General features: G+C 32.8%; 1 protein-coding gene across 1 annotated transcript in view; it reads left to right on the top strand.

The window, feature by feature from the left end:
• Window positions 1-529: 529 nt before the first annotated feature.
• Window positions 530-19,230, top strand: part of LOC123555349 (somatostatin receptor type 2-like) — a 30,690-nt gene continuing 11,989 nt past the window's right edge. Inside the window, exon 1 of the mRNA XM_045345997.2 lies at window positions 530-713. The gene's annotated coding sequence lies outside the window, so the exon portion shown is untranslated. The remainder of the gene's footprint in view (window positions 714-19,230) is intronic.

Here is a 19,230-nt window from a genome sequence, read left to right as displayed (position 1 = left end):
CGTTAGCGGCACAGTTATGAACGTTATTGCATTTACGTAATTGAACTAATTTAAAATGTTATTACTATTTGTAATAAGACAACCGTTACGTTTGTTGTAAAGTATTACTCTGAAATGTACAACGTTTAAACTCTTTGATACTATTTCTTTTCTAACTTGTTCTGTCTTCATCAAAGTAAAAATAATAACAAATAATGATATGACGTCCTTTGAATAAACAGTTAGCGCACCATCGGCTTGCATATTACTATCGATTTAGGATTCAAATTACCAACAAATATTGCAAAACAAATTAAGAAAAAACAAAACAAATGAAATGCAAAACATTCGATGGTACAGAAATGAATAATGAAAAAAATCAAGTTTTTAACCATTACGATCTCCGGTACTTTATTCATACAGCGTTCTACATCGACAATCACCATATTCCAGGCAAGTATTGGTTACGGTAACAGCAGTCAATACAATAATACAGTATTGGATTCTCGGTCTCTTAGACTTCATGCACATCGTGATAGATGCGAGCATTTATAAACAATATTTCGCAGATAAAACACGTGATGTCTTTTCTTATATATAAATGATTTATTAGCACACGGACTTTATATTGCAGTATGACATTACCAGGATAGCAGCTATGCTTGTGGCTTAACTGTGTTTTAAGACACAAAATCGAAGAATAATTATCCTGACCAATAAAAACGTTTAGAGAGGTAAGTAAACATCTAATAAAATTATCTTATTTATAAATAAATGGAATAAATGAAACATAAGTTTCTGTGTGACCAACGTTGACATTAAGGATTTTCTTAATTAAAACTTTATTGAAAAGTCAAATTATGCGCTCAACGTTATGTTTAAAATGTACGTGTAGATGATTTTTGATAAGGATATCTGCATTTAAGTTTTACATTGTTTTGTGTGATTTAATTTTTTACAAACTCTTACTAGGGAACTGTCTGTTATAGATAGATAGATCTTTTATTTCTTCATAAGAAGAGAAGGATATAATAATACAAACATTATCACAATCATATGCTAGATATAATTCGTTTACAAGACGAAATATACACATTAATGGTGAATCTAACATACTTTAAAACTAATATTTTGCATCATATATATGGTTGATATAATAAAACCTGCCACTGAACAAATATTTCATATCAGCATAATTTTTATTGTCAAAACGAATAATAAGTATTCATTATCATTTTAGTGATAGCAAGTATATTTCAATGTAACTGATGAAAATAATATGCGACATAAGTTTAATTCCGAATAAATGCATGTGTTTTGTCCAAAAGAGGGTTGTCTTGGTCGAAATGAAAGTAAACAAAATTGAGAAATGGAAAATCAAAAAAAAAAATCCAAGAATACTGTATTCAATCGAAATTTAAATGTATATTAATTCCCTTAAGATATGATCTTGCAAAATCAAAATACAAGATCAACAGTAGGATATTATGATATAAGTAGTAATTACAATATACTCCAATGCACTCTATACAAATATGATTCATAACATTTGACCCTTTAACACTTCATTTCGGATGTAATCAACATATCGTGTTATACATTAAAGAACATATTTGTGTAACTTATAAAATCAGTTAATAGAATTGTTTCATGCATTTATGCATTAAAGTATTTACATACCAGTCGCTACAACCTCCGTCAATTATATGTGTAATTTAATATAAGCAACGACAAGCGAAACAGGGTCTTTTCGCCATTGTATGTAAGTGCCTTAAGGTGGACTTGAAACATTTCGTTCATTTCGAGCGAAATGAGTCCTGACATCATTTCAATGATCTGGTTCTGCAGGTTCAGAAACATGTGTAATTTACGTTTCCTAAATATTTGTGTAATATTAGCCATAAACTATATCTTTGCGACGTTTTTGTGAACAATACATGAGCAGATGTTTAACAATATATTCAGTATTTAAATTGTATTCAATACAGATAATTGTATATGTTCTTGAAAATAACATACTTGGTAGAAGTAACGACGTCCTAGACTAAGGTAAGTGATTTCTGTACAACTGACTGAAGTACCGGATGTTACAGGGAATAATTATTACATTCTATGTCTGATCGAATTCCTTTAGGGTCTTATCGCAAGCTGCGCGGACACAAAAGTCTCGATTCAATTTAAGGCCAATTGATTTCTTAACTATTTCTTTCCATATATTCTGTTTTGGAACCGTAGCGTCAAGTTGAAATTTTGTGAAGTAATTGGTCAGATTATTTTTACCGAATATTTGGTCGATATCCGTCATGATACCAAGTGCATGACACGGATTATTGACATATTTTAGAAGTGTTTGAATGAATAGACATTTAACGCGCTTTGTATTATCGAGGTTACACACTCTTCCAAAATAATAGTTTTCGTTTATCTATTTCACTTTCAATTAGTAACATTCTCATGAAACCTAATGTAACGTCCGTTCGAGTTTTGCTCGGAAGAGACTGCAAATATTTCACGCATTGTCTGTGTACGCGTTCGAGAGACTGTATCTGTGTTTCTGACAAGGAAGACCAGAACATACACCCGTAGGGTGCCCTTGAGAGTACAATCCATTGGTACAATCGTTTAATTGTGAATGGATATAATCCTTAATTGTAAATTCCACAGTCTGCGATGCTGAAGTAGGTTTTTCTTAGTTTATTACATGCTTCAAATACATTAGTCTCATTACTCATGTTTTTTTTTCGCACACAATACCAAGATGGTTGTAAAGGTCTTTTTCAGCAACCGTATCTGTATCTAACTTCCATATTCTCATAGGCGTTTGCTCGTTACCATTAACTTCATTAAACAGAACAACATTACTCTTATATGAGTTGTATAAGTATCTTTTCATTAATGAATTTTGATGGCATATGTTCATTAAATTGAAAAGACCGGTTTTTGTTAAGGGAAATTAGAACCATGTCGTCGGCTGAAGACGGACAACCGTAGCTTATATTATCAATCTTAAAACTGTGACGGGAATTCTCTAATTAATTCATTAGGTCATCTATGAACGTAAAATACAAATGTGAACTCATGCACTGGCCCAGCCTGGTTCCTTGTAAAATTGGGATCCAGTCTGATGTGGTGCCTTGCGACTTAACACAACTATATTATGTCTTCAGACATGTTCAATACTATCTTAAAGATGGTGAAAATGCTGAAAAGCTTTCGTTATATTAAGACCAGTTTTATACAGTTTAAGTATTTGCATTTGGTGTGATATTCTGTCGAATGCTTGTTTTTCGTCTAAAAAGCACGTGTACAGTCTCGAGCTCGTTTCTCTAGCAAAGTATACACTTTAGCGTAGCAGGAACGATGTCATTTCACAACAACTAAGGTTCTTTTGGAACCCTCCTTGCAGCGAGTTGTGTTTTAATTCACAATTCTTAATCGATATAGTTCAATATGACTTTTATATACAACTTCAGTATTGTAGAGCATAAGGGCAGTGCACGTTAGGAGTTTTGGTATTTCTTGTCTTTATTAGAACCTTTATACAAAGATGATATTATTCCTCTTTTAAGTTCAGTAGGAATGTAAGCGAAATCAGACATGTTTCTGAATAAAACTAATAACACTGTTATAATAATAGGACCACCATGTTTAAGACTTTCGTAATACATTTGATCATAGCCGCAAGCTTTTCTATTTATACACTGATTTAAACACTTTCTTCAATGTGTAGAGGGTGCGCTGGTATGAGGTGTGTGCTCTGTATGCTCTTTTTGATATCTGATAGTTCATCGTTACACTGATTGAATTCAACACTAACATTTTGGTTTTGCGTGGGAGAATACAATTCCGTGAAATAATTCGCTCAGCCTGTATTAATAGTCTACGGGGTATCATTATTTCGCCATCGAAAACACATTTCAAACACAGACACTTGGGGGTCAGCACCCCTCCCCCTCCCAATCTGACCCTGCTAACCTTCAGCCAATGTATTTTCGCCTTTTAAAACAAACTGAGCACATGCCTCGATCATACAACAACTTCTGTTACAATTGCATCATGTTTAAAAAAACTCCCATATTCTATCAATGCTCAGAAAAACACAAGACAACTTACTCTCAGCGTTTCAACACAAATTGCTTGTCCAAGGAATACGAGAACAGATTCGAGCTTGATGTTGTGCACTGAAATTTACTAACAGAGCCGGGATACAGAGGTAATCATCAGTGGTTATAATAAAAATACTCGCAATAATATCAACTGCCGCGGTGGTCGAGAGGGCAAAGGCACTGGTACAGAATACTCTGTTTTCTGTTAGGGCCCAGGTTCGCTCTCCGCTCTGGACATTATTTTTTTTAATGTACAATGTAATATTTTCATATTATTTTAATGATATAATCTCAAGATAAAAAAATCATAAAAAAAAGAAAAAAGAAAGATTGTCCATAGCTGGGAGCGAACCCGCGGCCCTGACAAAAAAAATATAGCAATCACGGCAGATGACGTCAGTAGCGAGTATTTTTATTATAACCACTGATGATATCATCTGTGTCCTGGCTCTATTGGTAAATTTGACTGGGCAACACACTGGCACCAGAACAGAAAGAAAATGTCTCTGTACATGTTATACCTTACCCCTAGGTATTCTATAAGAACCATGGTCATGAACGGGAAAATATACTAACCCGTTTCAATCGTAAATTTCTCATTTTATAACGCACAGTTCGGTGAATGGGTACCTAGTATATTGAACAAGCAATAATTTATCTTCCATCGTACACCAGTCACATTGTCTCAATATTCCATATTGCTGAGATTATCAACATAATTTATGCTTTCGTCAACGTTACAGAAAAAAACTTGCTTGACCTTCCCTAATGAACATCCGGTCTAGAGGTCACGGCAGTGTGCACATGTTTGGCGAAATGTAAACAAACAAAAACAGAATTAAAAAAAATCACATTTTTACAATAAAACTCGAAATGATGAATGAAATTCATCTTGTATATGACCTTTAATTTGAAATCGTACATTGGTCTGCATCTGTTCTGTTTATTTTATTCATTTTGCACGTTTATGCTGCATTTTCACATTTTAGCGAACACGTGTAGTAAAATGACGATTGACATACATTTTCACATTAGCCAATCAGAATGGTTTTGTAATCTAGAACGGAACTTCAGATCACCAGGGAAGTTCAAGCAAGTTTTTTTGTGTAACGTTGAAATAACTATAAACTACGCGTTGTTTTTCTAAGATACGATGTATTGAAGAAATATGACCGGTACACAATGGAAGATAAATTACCACTTGTTTGATATTCATAGTACACATTTACCGAACTGCGTGTTTTAGGTATGAAATGCGCGATTGAAACGGGTTAGTATATTTTTCCCTTCATGACCATGTTTCTTATAGAATACTTAGGGGTAAGGTATAACATGTACAGAGGCATTTTTTTTCTGTTCTGGTGCCAGTGGCGCAACACCAACCAAACTCGGATCGATTCTCGTATTCCTTAGACAAGCAATTTGTATTGAAACGTTCGGAGTTATCTTTACTTTTTATTGCATTGATAGTAAATGGTAATTTTTAAAACATGCTGAATTTGTAACAAAACATATTCAATGTTTGTGATATGTGCTTAGTGTGTTTCAAAAGACTATAAATATTGACTGATATCTGTCAAGGGCGGAGAGGGGAGGGGGGCTTGACCTCCAAGTGTCTGTGATTTCAAACACAGGTAATTGTCTTTTGACCTTTCTTCTGCGTTTATTTATCATTTTCCAGAATGTGTTATTATCTATTTCAGACGTTACGTCTATCTCGTGTTCTGGAGATTCAATATATATAATTATTTTTTATGAGTTGTACTAAATTTGATTTTGCAGCCTTATAATTCTTGTACGTATTGAGCTCCATTCCTCTAGGACGACCGTCGTTAATCCATGTCCTCCTGGGGTTTGTCATTTCATGATGTAATCTAGTTAGCTCACTGTTCCAGTCAATAAGGTTTAATGTAACTGTAATACAACTATTTGTAGAGCGATGTATAGCTTCAACAATACTTTTGTATAAATTGTCTATGTCTTCGTGCGATTCAATTTCTCTATGTATACACTTCAAAAACACTTCATCATTTTGCAAATTATTACAGTATTTATCAATATGTTCTTGCCTTACACTTCGTCAGTTGATATACCGCGTCGTTTCATTAACACTGCATTTTGCATTAGCGGTTGTCGATATATATCTGTGTGATTAAATTCAAAGTTTTAAAGGATCATGGAGTCCATTCAAAATATGTTTAATAGAGTTCCGCTTAAGCCGGTGCTAGGGGGCGTGAGAGGTTTTGCACATTCCATTACCTCTCATGAACAGACTCAATCAAACCGAGTCTGCTATTCTTCTTCTTGGTTGCATTCTTTGCTTCCAAAGGATCGTTTTACAGATTATAATAAAGACATTAGCATTAAAACACTGATTGTATACTACCGTTGAGATAAATTTATTCTCTAATTGCACGTTCCGGTATGATGAAACTTTCTTCGTTTTCATATGAAGTTCATATGCAGGACAGGAAATAGAATGTTAATACCATAAATATGTATTCAAAATGCTTGTCAAATACAGCGAAAACGTTCACTACCGCAACAAAAAAGGCAATTAAATATCTACAATTATATATAAAATAAAATGTTGCAAGATGTATAAAGAATATTATGAAGCCAGAAAGGCTGTATGGCCTACAATCAGATTTAAAAATGAGTTATTTTTATTTATCTATATAACTACAACTGTAGTTTGGGTGAAATACATAGCATTGTTTTATGATACAAGAGAAGATTAGAAACGAGATACTTGATATCTAAGGTGATTTTCATCCGTAAAACTGTATTTTAAGTATAATTGTCTTACAACGTCTAGTAGAAGTCAGTTTTACACATGATAATTTTGATAAGGCGTGTCTGATCTGGCCCCAATTTCACGAACAAAATCTTAAGTAATTGCTTAGCTAAGTCTGTAATTTCAAATGCTTGTTTCTGCCCTTTATGCGTCTTCAATGTTGACGTTTTCGTTTATATCAGAACCGTATTATGACTATTTCACAGATCAAGACACAACAATTCTGAATTTTACAGAAAACGAAGAATAGAAATATGAAATATACTTCAGCAAATACTTAAGTTCTTTATATCGTGCTTAAATAGAAGTATCATATTTCCATGACTGAAATACGTACTGCAGACAAGTACTACTTACCACAGTATAATTTAGCTATGCATACATTGTAACATTTAGAGAAAAAGTCAACATTAAATAAAAATAGCATAAGCAAGAACACGATTTTAAAATAACCGATTTAACTAAGTAATTACTTAAGTTATTTTCGTGAAAGTTGGGCCTGGCCTTCCTGTTACCTGTACCTTGGTTTTACCTGATTTCTCTATAGAAGTACGACAGTGAACTATTTCCTTATCTGTCTTTCTCATGTTTCCTTTTGTCATCATGAACTGCAGCAGGTTGGTGCTAAGTTTCGTTTTATTGCCCATTGCTCAGAATATATGTTCAGCCGTCGGATGGAAGTGTACTTTTAAGATGCATGCACTTTTAAAATGTTTGCATTTAATTATACTAAATAACTTTAGGGTAGTAATAGGAACTTTATATCTTGATCGTTTAAATTTATTGTCAGTAAAGATTCTAACAGAAAATTTTCTATCATAAAATTCAGAAATTCTGAACAGTAAAATGTTATCAAATTGCCTTTGATAATTGTTATAAACTTTCAGACAGCTAACAGCGTGGAAAGCAGTACTTGTAGAGTTTTGAAAAAAGTCAATTACACTTTTATCAGATAATTATCATAATTAAACATATTTTTAAACTGAAAACATTCAAACTGCAACTAACAGAGCCTTAATGGTTAAATATAATCCCTATGCCTATCTAGACTTGTTTGAATATTGTAAACAAATTTAATTGCACATTTGGTATACAAAGGCACTTATCAAACACTCAATTTTGAGAATGTCTTTTCATACTTGCATTGAAAAGTAACCAGAGACTGATATCATATTCATAAAAAAAGGAAAATAATAAACAAAAATGTCTGAAAAGGTAATGTAAATTCGTTCAAGTCTTCATTCCGTCTATAAGTTCTTTTAAAATCGTTTAATGTAGTTATGGAATTTTCAAAATCGACTTGATAGTGATAAAATTTGCGAAATTTTAATATTTTATCAAAATAGAAGATACTTTTTTTAACTGCATTCCTTATTTCTGAAAAATATCTACCTTTTTCCAGGAAAAGTAGATTCTAAAATGGTGCCCGTAATAATTCAGCAGTGTTCAGATGTCGTCACGAACAAAAAATTGCTGCCTCTAGCGTTAGGCATTTTTAAAGTTCTTTTTAATAGTGCTGCAAGTTATTTTTCAGCAGTATTAATGTCTTTTATGTACAATTACCAGTTTAATATATCGGAGGTTGACAGTCGGTTCGTACCGTCTAAAAAGAATTCTTTAAAACTTCTTACAACTGTAAATTTGAAATATAAACTGCCGAAAAAATGATGGGGTATCTTGACTCAAAAAACGTTCAAGGTGTTATTTATTTTGCCTGCAAATATGTAGAGATTTTTTATATATTTCTGTCTTGAGGTGCATAGCTGTTCTTTCGTTGCACCTCTGATTTTACATAGTGTCTTACAAGTGCATGCACACCACACCCATGCAACAACTACCAAACATTCGGGTAGTTAACCAGGATTTCAACGAAAACCTGAGTTATTAGATTGGGGTATGTCGTTGGTCGGGCGTATGGGCGGGCGGCGGCGTCAAACTGGTGTTTCCGGTCAATAACTTTTGTTTCGGTAAAGATATTTGAATAAAACTTGGTATGTATGTAGCTTATATCAGGACAAAGGCTGGGATTGATTTTGGGGTTTCTGGGGTCAAGGTCAAGGTCAAGGTCACTGTTACTTAAAATAGAAAAAGGGTTTCCGGTCAATAACTTAACTTAGGAATGAGCTATCATGATGAAACTTGGTGTATAGAAAAAAACTTATATAAAGTTGTAGCTTGGGATTGATGTTGGGGTTTCTGGGATCAAGGTCAAGGTCATTGTTACTAAAAATAGGGTTAAGGTTAGGGTAAGGTTAGGGTTAGGGTTAGGGTTGTGCTTTAAAGTGGTGCACTGTGATTCAGTATACTTTTTTATTCTTATGAAAAGTGTTGAAAACCTGGTTTCGTGGCATTGTCGCGTTTCTTGTTTTATCTTAAAATTTTGTATTGAAACCTTTGACATTTTAGACCTGTTAGAGTTCAAATGAAATTGCAAAAAGGAAATAATTGAATCCCGATACATAGTTATATGGTTAAAAAAGTTTTTTTTTCATCCAATAAAAAACAAATTATTTCATTAGCTCAGTTGTTAGAGAGTACGATTTTCGTTCGAGAAGACTGAAGTTCAAAACCGGAAGCAGGACGGTTTTCTTTTTACATCTTCCATTGTCACAATAACTTGTGCAACTACTTTGGCAATGTGGAAATTTATTTGAAATCAAACAGAGCTATAAAAAGGGAAACATTAGAATACGACATTGATGTCAAAGAATCATTCAGAAACAAACAAAACATAGAACGTGATTATTTATGTTTTATTTCCAGTCATTCAAGAATATAATATTATAAAACGGTTTTACTTCCGTTAAATTTGTAATATTTTCATTCATTTCCATGAATCAGACAGAGTTGTTAGCTATTCATGATTTCTTTTGCTGCCCTTTATACAAAGGATAGTTTTACTGATCTGATAAAAAGGAGCGTTAAAATTCAATGTTTTTGAGCGAAGCAAATAATACGACACATTTTGTTTAAGTGCAAATAAGTAAAAAGAAAATAATTGGTTTACAAAGAAGAAACGAATGCCTTGTAAGAAAATCAATCCTGCGAACATGGATTTTCAGAAATAAAGATTGACAGTCCTTCCGCTCGACCGACTGCACAAATCATTAGTTGGCGTACTAGCCAGCCAAACGTAAAGGGATAAACAATAAGCTCCGTTTTATCCAAACGGACATATAAAACGATTTATATTCGCAGCGGCTTTTGTTTTGTTTTAACATGTCAGTAAACCAAAATAATTTTCGTTCTTTATCAAACTGCTTATACTCATAACATTTTCATTATTTTTCAGCTGACATTTAAAAAAGTTTCATTTATTCAGATGCCATAAGACAGAACAAAATTATAAACATAGGGTTTCCTTGGAAATTGGATGAGGAGATATATGGTTTGACCATTCTGGACATCAGTCATTAGAAAAACATTTCTGTCTTTATTTATCTCAGTACATGTAACTTATCGAGAAAACGGACGGCTTTAACTACTTTATCCAGTATACACAGCGATAGTAATACGTATATTGCTTCTGCACTGGAATTTCACAAAATAAATCTGTATGACCTATATGTTTACGATTTTTATCAACCTCCATGACATTGCCTACACGTACAGACAAACGGTCCAAAGGTGAATACTTTAAACCCTCAAGGATGATTTTTACTCTAATGTACATATAGATAAAATACATGTACTTAAACGTGTCCTTTTACGACTATATTAGATAATTAAACATTTGCACTTATTTCGTATTGGCTAAAATTCCAATATCTTAGATGATGTGGTGTCTCTGTGAATTTCAGTTATATCCCGCCAAAATGCATTAAAGATGGCTGACAGTACTCATGTTTCCCTCCAAAAAAGTTACCGCTGTAATTTTGAGACATGACATTTTACAGCTGTAACTTTCAACTGTAATGTTTGACAGCTCTATTTTTGAGACTTGCATGTTTAACACTTGTAGATTTACCTGTAGATTTCAACTGTATTTCTGGTCATAATTTCTTCTTACAGGTGTTTTACAGCTTTTACAGACGTTTAACAGCTGTAAAACAGGTCCTACATGGTTAAATGCAAGGGAATGACGATATGGACCTGTTATAACCCAAAGCAAATAAAAGGCGGGGATAGAAAAAGTAAATGATATGCCTGTGTAAAATATATATGTTACGCATGCCCTGCCTAAACAGATCAAAGTATTTTATGTATTATTGATCTTAAAAAGGCGAGAATCTGAACGCATGGCGAGGCCTCGTTATAAAGCCCTCAAACAGCTATCAGTTTTGCAGTTGATTTCTTAAGTTATTCAAGACTGCCTTTGATATGTTAATATTCTCATAAATTTGTTCTCAGCTGCTTTACGAGCATTGTAAAACATGAGGAGTATTACTGCATGTTAAACTATACGCTTATGAAAACATTAGAAGAATTCACTCGGTATTATTTAGTACATAGATTTCCTTTAATCTCCAAGTTTTACAGTCTGACGAAAATATATTACAAATTATTCATTCATTAATACTTATGATAAGCTTTTGTTAATGAACATTAAAAAGGTATTAATATGCCTTATAATTCCTTGCAATAAAATGCAGGCGTCAACATTCATCTACTGCTTTACATATGAAAACACGAGTTACAATTTCACCTACAAGGGAATCAGAATAAAATGCACCTCTGATATATAATAAAATATAGTTTAACCTAGAGAATACTCACAAGTTTTCAACATTTATTGAATGCAGCCAAATAGAAGTCGTAAAACTATGTCGAATACATATAATATTTCATAGTAATATGCATGTTTATCATTGCGTAGAATAATGAATAAATGGTCCTATTTGTCAAAATAACAAATTCCGACATGTAACAGTATCAAGACAAAGGTTAATCTAGTGCTTTTGCAGTTTGGTCATCAATATTTCCATTTGTTTCTATTAATATTCTTGCAAACAGGGTTATTATTAAATAGAATTCTAAAATTATGACGTCACCATCCTATGACCTTTATTACAAATTAGCGAACACATTTGGGTTGCATTTATGCAGTATTTTTGGCTAATATATATTTCTTAGATTCGTCATGATTAGTCAATGATCTTGCAATAATTCACGTCGAAAATTATATTTATTCCAAACACCAGTTGTATTTTTATCTCTTTATATCGGAAAAAATTACTTTAAATTAGAAGACTTATGTGGTCGCAACTCATCTTCAGAGTAGAAAGTTTCTTAACAACTGTGAAATCTTAAAATAAATCAAGTAAGCGTGATGCGAATTTTATAATCTGACTACATGTACATATGTATATATAATTATTTAACGTTCAACGTAGCCATGGATAAAAAGTCGATGTTTAACCCTTTGAGCTATGTTCCAAAAGTTGACAAGAGAACTGCACACAGTAAGGTATAACAGCGGAGCCAAGAACTTCAGAGTCGCGAAATAATTAAGAAATAATAAATATGTCCCTATATTCGCATCCGAACGACTGCCCATATTTTATTAACTGATAAAATTATTGGAACATATTTATTATTTCGATTCTAACCACGCGAATTCTTCGCATTTTACAGCACTACATTTTAGCTCGATACGTCATTCGTCTGGCCATATGCTATTATAAAAACCTCCCCACGAATGGAAGGCATTGCATAAAACGGAATTTTCCGATATTCAGTGAATTTTAATTGAAGTATTAAGTAGTTACTGCTGTGAAAATGTTATTTTCAATAACATCTAGTGTCGGATATAGAAATCAGAAGTAAATACTTCATTCAAAGATTATGTATTTTGCAGTTTCTAAAAATAGTACACGTCTCCTACATGATGGCACTGAAACATACATGCTAGAACATTGCGGCAAATAAACACGTAAACACTTGAGTCTAGAAGATTGGAACATGAATTATAATTTATTTACTGTCAAAGTAGAATCTAATTGATATTTGTGGTGCCTACAACGCAGAAATTGTAAACTACGCACACGACCAGATATAGATGCACTGATGTTGAAGTTGAAACTTACTGAGCTGAAACATTTTCTTACGGTAAAAATATAAACAAATAAATTCATCAGTTAAAAGTTGTTTGTTTCAGAAAATTTAATGTTCTTTTTATTACTACTACTTAGCACTGAAAAATGCGAATATTTAGTCGGCATATAATGGAAGCAGAGTAGAATCTCACAGTCATGTTACAATCGTGGGGTGGAATGGAACAGCTATATTTCATTGTAGATTCATGTATAGGCGATTCCGCTATAAGTTTATATAGGAACTGCTGCAGATCGTGTTAGAATTAAAGTTCTTGTCAAAACAACAAGGTCTGTTAAAAATCGCTAGGTGCGGAACATGGACTTAACCGAAAACGCAGTTCTGCAGAAGGTGTATGTTTTAATGTTGAAATGATTGTCATTTACTCAAATATAAAAAGACTAAGTTAAAAAAGCTAGAATACAAGGACGAAACAAAGAAACAATGAAATGGTCAGCTGTATAGTTAAAAGTGGTTCCTTGTGCGAAGTACTCACAGCCTCCATCCCCGCTTGTGTTCCAAAGTCACGGGATAATAAAACTCGTAGTTATCCACGTCAGATGAATCCTTAACATATAGAATGTTCACAAAAGGCCACGATATATAAAAGACAAAAATGATGTACAAAAAATGTATTTAAGCAAACCTAAATGACAAATTGAATATACATATGTACCCAATGCCATTAAAGAACTTTCCTTGCATCGTGGCTTTGAAAATCAATGCAGATAATCGCGTGTTCCAGTATACCGTTACTTTATTGTACAATACCAGTCATCTATCAAATACAGTTTCATTAAATGTGTCTTGTTTACGCCAATAGTCTAAAGAATTAAACTTTCTTAAAATGATTGCTTGATTTGTCAATTTCGGATAAATATTAAATTGATATTAGCAAGCACGAACTTTTATACAGTAGATCTAAGCTATTATTTATTAATTTGTGGGATGTTAAGCTTTGGGGGGAAATCAGTGACAACTAATTCAGTGATAACTTGTAAGATAACATGCACGTAGTTATATTCAATTGGTATGCCGTTGTGAATGCGGCAATACATTTGAAATTTGGAAGACCTTTCAATTTATCTTTCATTTACAGCTTCACATTAAGAGATAAAGTATGCCACTTCCGACTTCTATATAAACAAATGACTATGTAGTTTCGTAGTGTTCACTATAGAACAAAGTATGTTTAGAGAAAAACAAAAGACGAAAAAGAGCGAAAAATGGATACACATCAATACTGATCAAAGGATTTTATTTGGTTCCTAAACATTGAGTCTGACTGATATACGATACATGTTAACAGTAAAATTCTTTTAAAAGTTTAAACCGTTTTTGAAGCAGTTTATTTCTTATCTGACAGAAAGCTGTTTTTAAACATTATTTTTTTGTTTTGTTTTTTGTTTTTGATGCATTATTCCTTGATGTTTGCAACTTCCATAATTGTAATAATATGACCAATTAAACGCAACATTAACTAATGTAAAGTAATCTGACGTATTCCATACAACTTCTATTTTAACAATACGAACTAGGTTTTTTAACAGGATCTGCTTGACGATTTTGCTGTAGGGTGTCAAACAATATGACCGGATAGTGTATGCTTAAGTCTTAGTTTACTTCCATTTAAAGCTCTCTAATGCGCATCTTTCACTAAAATTATTACCTCTTAGATACTAACTTTAAATAGTTTGCACTGTGCATAGCTATACATGTATTTGACGTGTACTGTTGCAATACTTATACACACACACATGATAATTTTATATTGACACAGATGCTATAATATAATTGTTCATATTTTCAAATATAAATTTTGGTCTTATACATCTTTAAACAGACCAGCGTTAGATGAACATCATATGTTTTTCGAAAATATGCTTGGTTTAAATTGTACTAAAAAGTTCATGTGATGTGATTACTTCATTACAGTGTTACTTTTTGAAAGGAAGAGTCGTTTTGACTTATAACATACGCTTGTCTTGGTCTAGTTTAATTCTCGAATTCTATCCGATAGTGCCAGATATCTTGAAAGCTGCCAAAAGGTATTATGGTGATACGTCATAATAAATACTTAAGTGTTTGACTGTAAGATCATTGAAAACAGTTTTACTATAAAGTAAAGAAAATATTCTGTAACATATTTTTGTCATGTAATTTATATTTTCTTTCAGTAGACAATACAGTTTCAAATTATACCAAAATTATATGAGCTTACCATGCATCACTATTTGATATTTTTAATAGCACTGTTATATAGAACTTGCTTATTTGTGGACCGAATACCTTAATTTTATTAAATAAAGCATATGCGAATATCTGGGATAAAGTATATTCAAAAGCATGTATAAAATATATCATCCATGAAGTGTTTTATAAACTTCGTGTTTATAAAATGGAAAAGAACACTCATAATTTGTTTATCAATTTACCGAATGATCAGAAAATACTTAAGCCACAATAATACCCTAGACATATCTTTGTTACACAATCGCATGGGTACTTAATATCTTTGATTTAAATTATTTTTCGAATTCCTTCCGCATTTTACACACATTGTAGTATACTCGAGGGGTAACAGATATTGCAAGGTCAGAGCTAGGCATATGTCATCTGTGATAATTTGTTTAAGACATTGCGCCTGAAATCATTCGTTCTCCACCACTGATTCATATGGAGAAGGGAGAGCAGGTTAGTACAATTAGAGAAACTAGGAACACTGTATAGAAAAGCTGTCGGTCATTATATGGCTGAAATAGTGCTGAAAACTGGCGCTAATCTCAAAAGAAACCAATTTATGCATCAGAAGGATCGTCCTAAATACTTTCTTTTCAGCAAAAATACATTGACAAATAAACATTTCATATTTTCCTTAAGATGTTTCTTTTTCCTCGTAGTATGTGCTTCAAAAAGCAACACACTGAGTTAAATGTATTCCTAATATTGACCGCTTCGGTAGCCTAGTGGAGAGTATAAAGAGAGTAATACTAGGACTGGTCAGCCCGGTGTCAGTATAATGTGACTGGGTGGGGTATCATGTCACCTGTTGTTCAAATCAGATATATGTTCTCGTTTCGACCTTCCTTCTGAATGCATTTATTGAGAGTTTAGTTTTCGTGGATTCGTGATTGAGTCAATCCACGAAATTAAATCCCAACAAACAAGTAAATACGTCATTTAAGTTATGTTCAACTGAACTCCACAATTAATATCCAAATAAGCTTGGAAAACGATGAAAATTCGTGTCTACAGTAGAAGAAGAGTACGGAGTTCCACGACTAGCAACTGATTGTTTCGGAGGAATAAGACCGCAAAAAGTGTCGGCATCGAATCAGACGTCGAAGTTGTATGTGACACCACGCCATGAAAAGAATATGCACACATGGAAACAAACGTTCCCAAAGTACTATGTGACATATTCCAGGACTCTCATCAACGTGATTGTAACGCGTATTGTATCATATCTGTATTTTTACTGTTCTTTGGAAACTAGGAGAGGCAGACGCTGGCAAGTCCGTAATATGATTCACCAGCAAAACCAATTTCTTGTGTATACCAACATCAAAACGTAGAAAGGTTCCCCATTTCAAATTCACACAGGGCATTGAATTACCGGAAGCTAGACAAATTGCCAATGCTAAGTTTACACTTCCATCACTCATGTTAATGTTTTCGTCAACCGAAGCAGAACAACATAGTATTTGATGAGTTTCCACAAATTGATTCTCAGAATATACTAGACGCACAAAACGAATAACACCAAGTTACAACTAAACTTATGCAGAAACCTGCAGTTCAATATGTAGCAGCAATCTTTATGTGGAGTTAGTCAATCACCAAAACAAAAAACAAATCATTTATAGATGACTGGATCGGAAAGTGACAGATAATCCATACAGATCATTCACAGGTTTCCTCTTGATCTGACACGGGGAACGATGATGACGACCCGCCGTTATCTCCACCACTCAGTTCATAAATTAAAAGGTGGTGAAAATCAAAAGGAACCCACCTCCCGAGTCGTTGAAGAATTAATCTATTAGTTTAATTTCCGCCCGTCCTACGCTAACCAATTCAAATGAATGGTTTTAAATGTCAAGTAAAATAATCCAGAGGAAATGCCATAGATTAAGACTAATTGTAACAAAATTATCCTCATCTCATCATAATATAGTCATTCACTTATTGTCGAAGTGAAATATTTAAAACAGAACTGTCAAATATCATTTCAAAATTATCATAATATAGTCATTCACTTATAGTCTTAGTGAAATATTTTAAAAAAAGAACTGTCAAATATCATTTCAAAATTATCAAAATATAGTCATTCACTTACCGTTCCTTCTCTTGAGAAGGAATATATTAATTCGGTAAGTCACACTTGACTGAGCTACTGATATCGAAAGCTGTTGTAATTACAAGCTGGCCAATTAAACTCCGTGACTAAGAAATAACCTCTGACGTTAAACTATTCTTTCTCAATTGAGGCGACTCTCTGACTGAACGCGTTCCATTGATTACATAATACTAAACCCGAGGATGATTGATTGATTCTTTTATTTCCTCCATTCTTGAAGAACATAACATATGTACATTCAGTCGACCAGATAGACATATATCAACAAATTTAAATGTAAACAACCAAATATTATCGTTATACCTTCAAATGCATGGTTAATATGTGAATACAAACCCCATTGCGGCCCTCTAATTATGCGGAACAAATTCACACATCGAATCATAATGGATTGACCGGGTCAATGTCTTATTGCCGTATTTACTCTACTGAAAGAGGTAACAGATTTAATTTGTTGTTGGGTTTAACAATTTATGTTAAATAACTAGCGTAAATACTTACCTGACATTTTTGGCAGTATAAAACAGTCATTGCAACCAAAAGATGATCATTTTATATTTATATAGATGTGCCCTAGAAGGAACTTTTGCTATGCTTTAACTTGTAGTCTAAGTGAAGTATTTAAAAAAGAACTGTCAAATATCATTTCAAAGTTACCTGATGTAAAATTTTATAAATCCAAGTTCAGAATAATCGTCTGATTGGACATCAGTAATTATTAATTATAATGCATTTCTACACGGTCTAATTGTTTTCGATACTAATATTCAGTGCAGTCGTATAAAATGTTACTTTTCATTGCCCAATACGTTCTGTTTGATATAAAGTTGAAACTCACTATCTCGAGTTCCAAGAGATCGAGCATTTCATTTCCAGATAGCGGAAATTCGTCATAAAATGGTATTTTGTGCACGTTTTTTCCACGACAGGCCTTGAAAATGTCTTCGGGATTGCCGAAATTTAGAGATAAGCGAGTTCATGATATCGACATTTCAACTGTATATACCTACTAAATTTGAACCAACTCTTGAATATCTTGAATAGCTTAGACAGCAATTATGACAGTCATATTTTAATGGGAAGTTTCAATGACAGCTACACTTTTAAGTCGAATTAATAAACCATTTATTGAAAGAATTACACTCAGCTTGTTAAATGTTAAATCAAAACAAATCTTCATCCTGTAACAAGTATCTACTCGATTTGTCAACCAACCATGATGTTGAATGGAACGTACAAAATGACTTTAATAATAATTGATTTTCCAATTCTTGTCTGAAATACTTAGAAAATAAAACTTGTGATAAAACTTGGAAAAAAAGTATTTTAAATGACTATGGCGGCTTAGGCTAAAACGGTCGTTTTCCAGTATAAATATACCTAACTTAGTCTCATCGAAGTTTTACATTATGACTCTTTCCAGCAAAAACTGAGTATCCCGATAGGTACAATTTAATCTGTCACCCTTATTACTAAACAAACGAAATGTTTGTTCCCAGGAATAGATTTTAAGTAAGGAAAAGGGCAACCGTAAACTAATTAGCTTTCTGTCAATTTCCCTTGCCACTATTATTGTAACTTATTCATGAAATGACTTCTGTAAATAAAATATACATAAACCAAATTTTTACCGTACACTTCTTGTGCTTTGTTAAATTGTTTTAGTAAGAAGTACGTTTTGCAGCCTACGTCAGCGACATTTTCGAAACATCAACTTTGTTTACAACATATTTTGTAACGATGGATTTAATTATGTTTTAAAACTATAGAAAATAAACTGAACATTTTCTACTAGTAAAAATCAGTGTAAGATTATTCACGTAAAAATTAAATTCCACTGAAACAGGTAGGTATTAAGTTACTTTTGTCATTCATAACAAAAAACCCATTTGTTAGTGTTTATGCCTTATTAAGTTACTAAAATTGTTGTTAACGGATGATTGAGCTATCTTTCA

Source organism: Mercenaria mercenaria, chromosome 7 (genome assembly GCF_021730395.1).
Source record: "Mercenaria mercenaria strain notata chromosome 7, MADL_Memer_1, whole genome shotgun sequence".
Taxonomy (NCBI): domain Eukaryota; kingdom Metazoa; phylum Mollusca; class Bivalvia; order Venerida; family Veneridae; genus Mercenaria; species Mercenaria mercenaria.
Note: the sequence above shows the minus strand (reverse complement) of the source record. Positions and strands in the feature narration are given on the sequence as shown.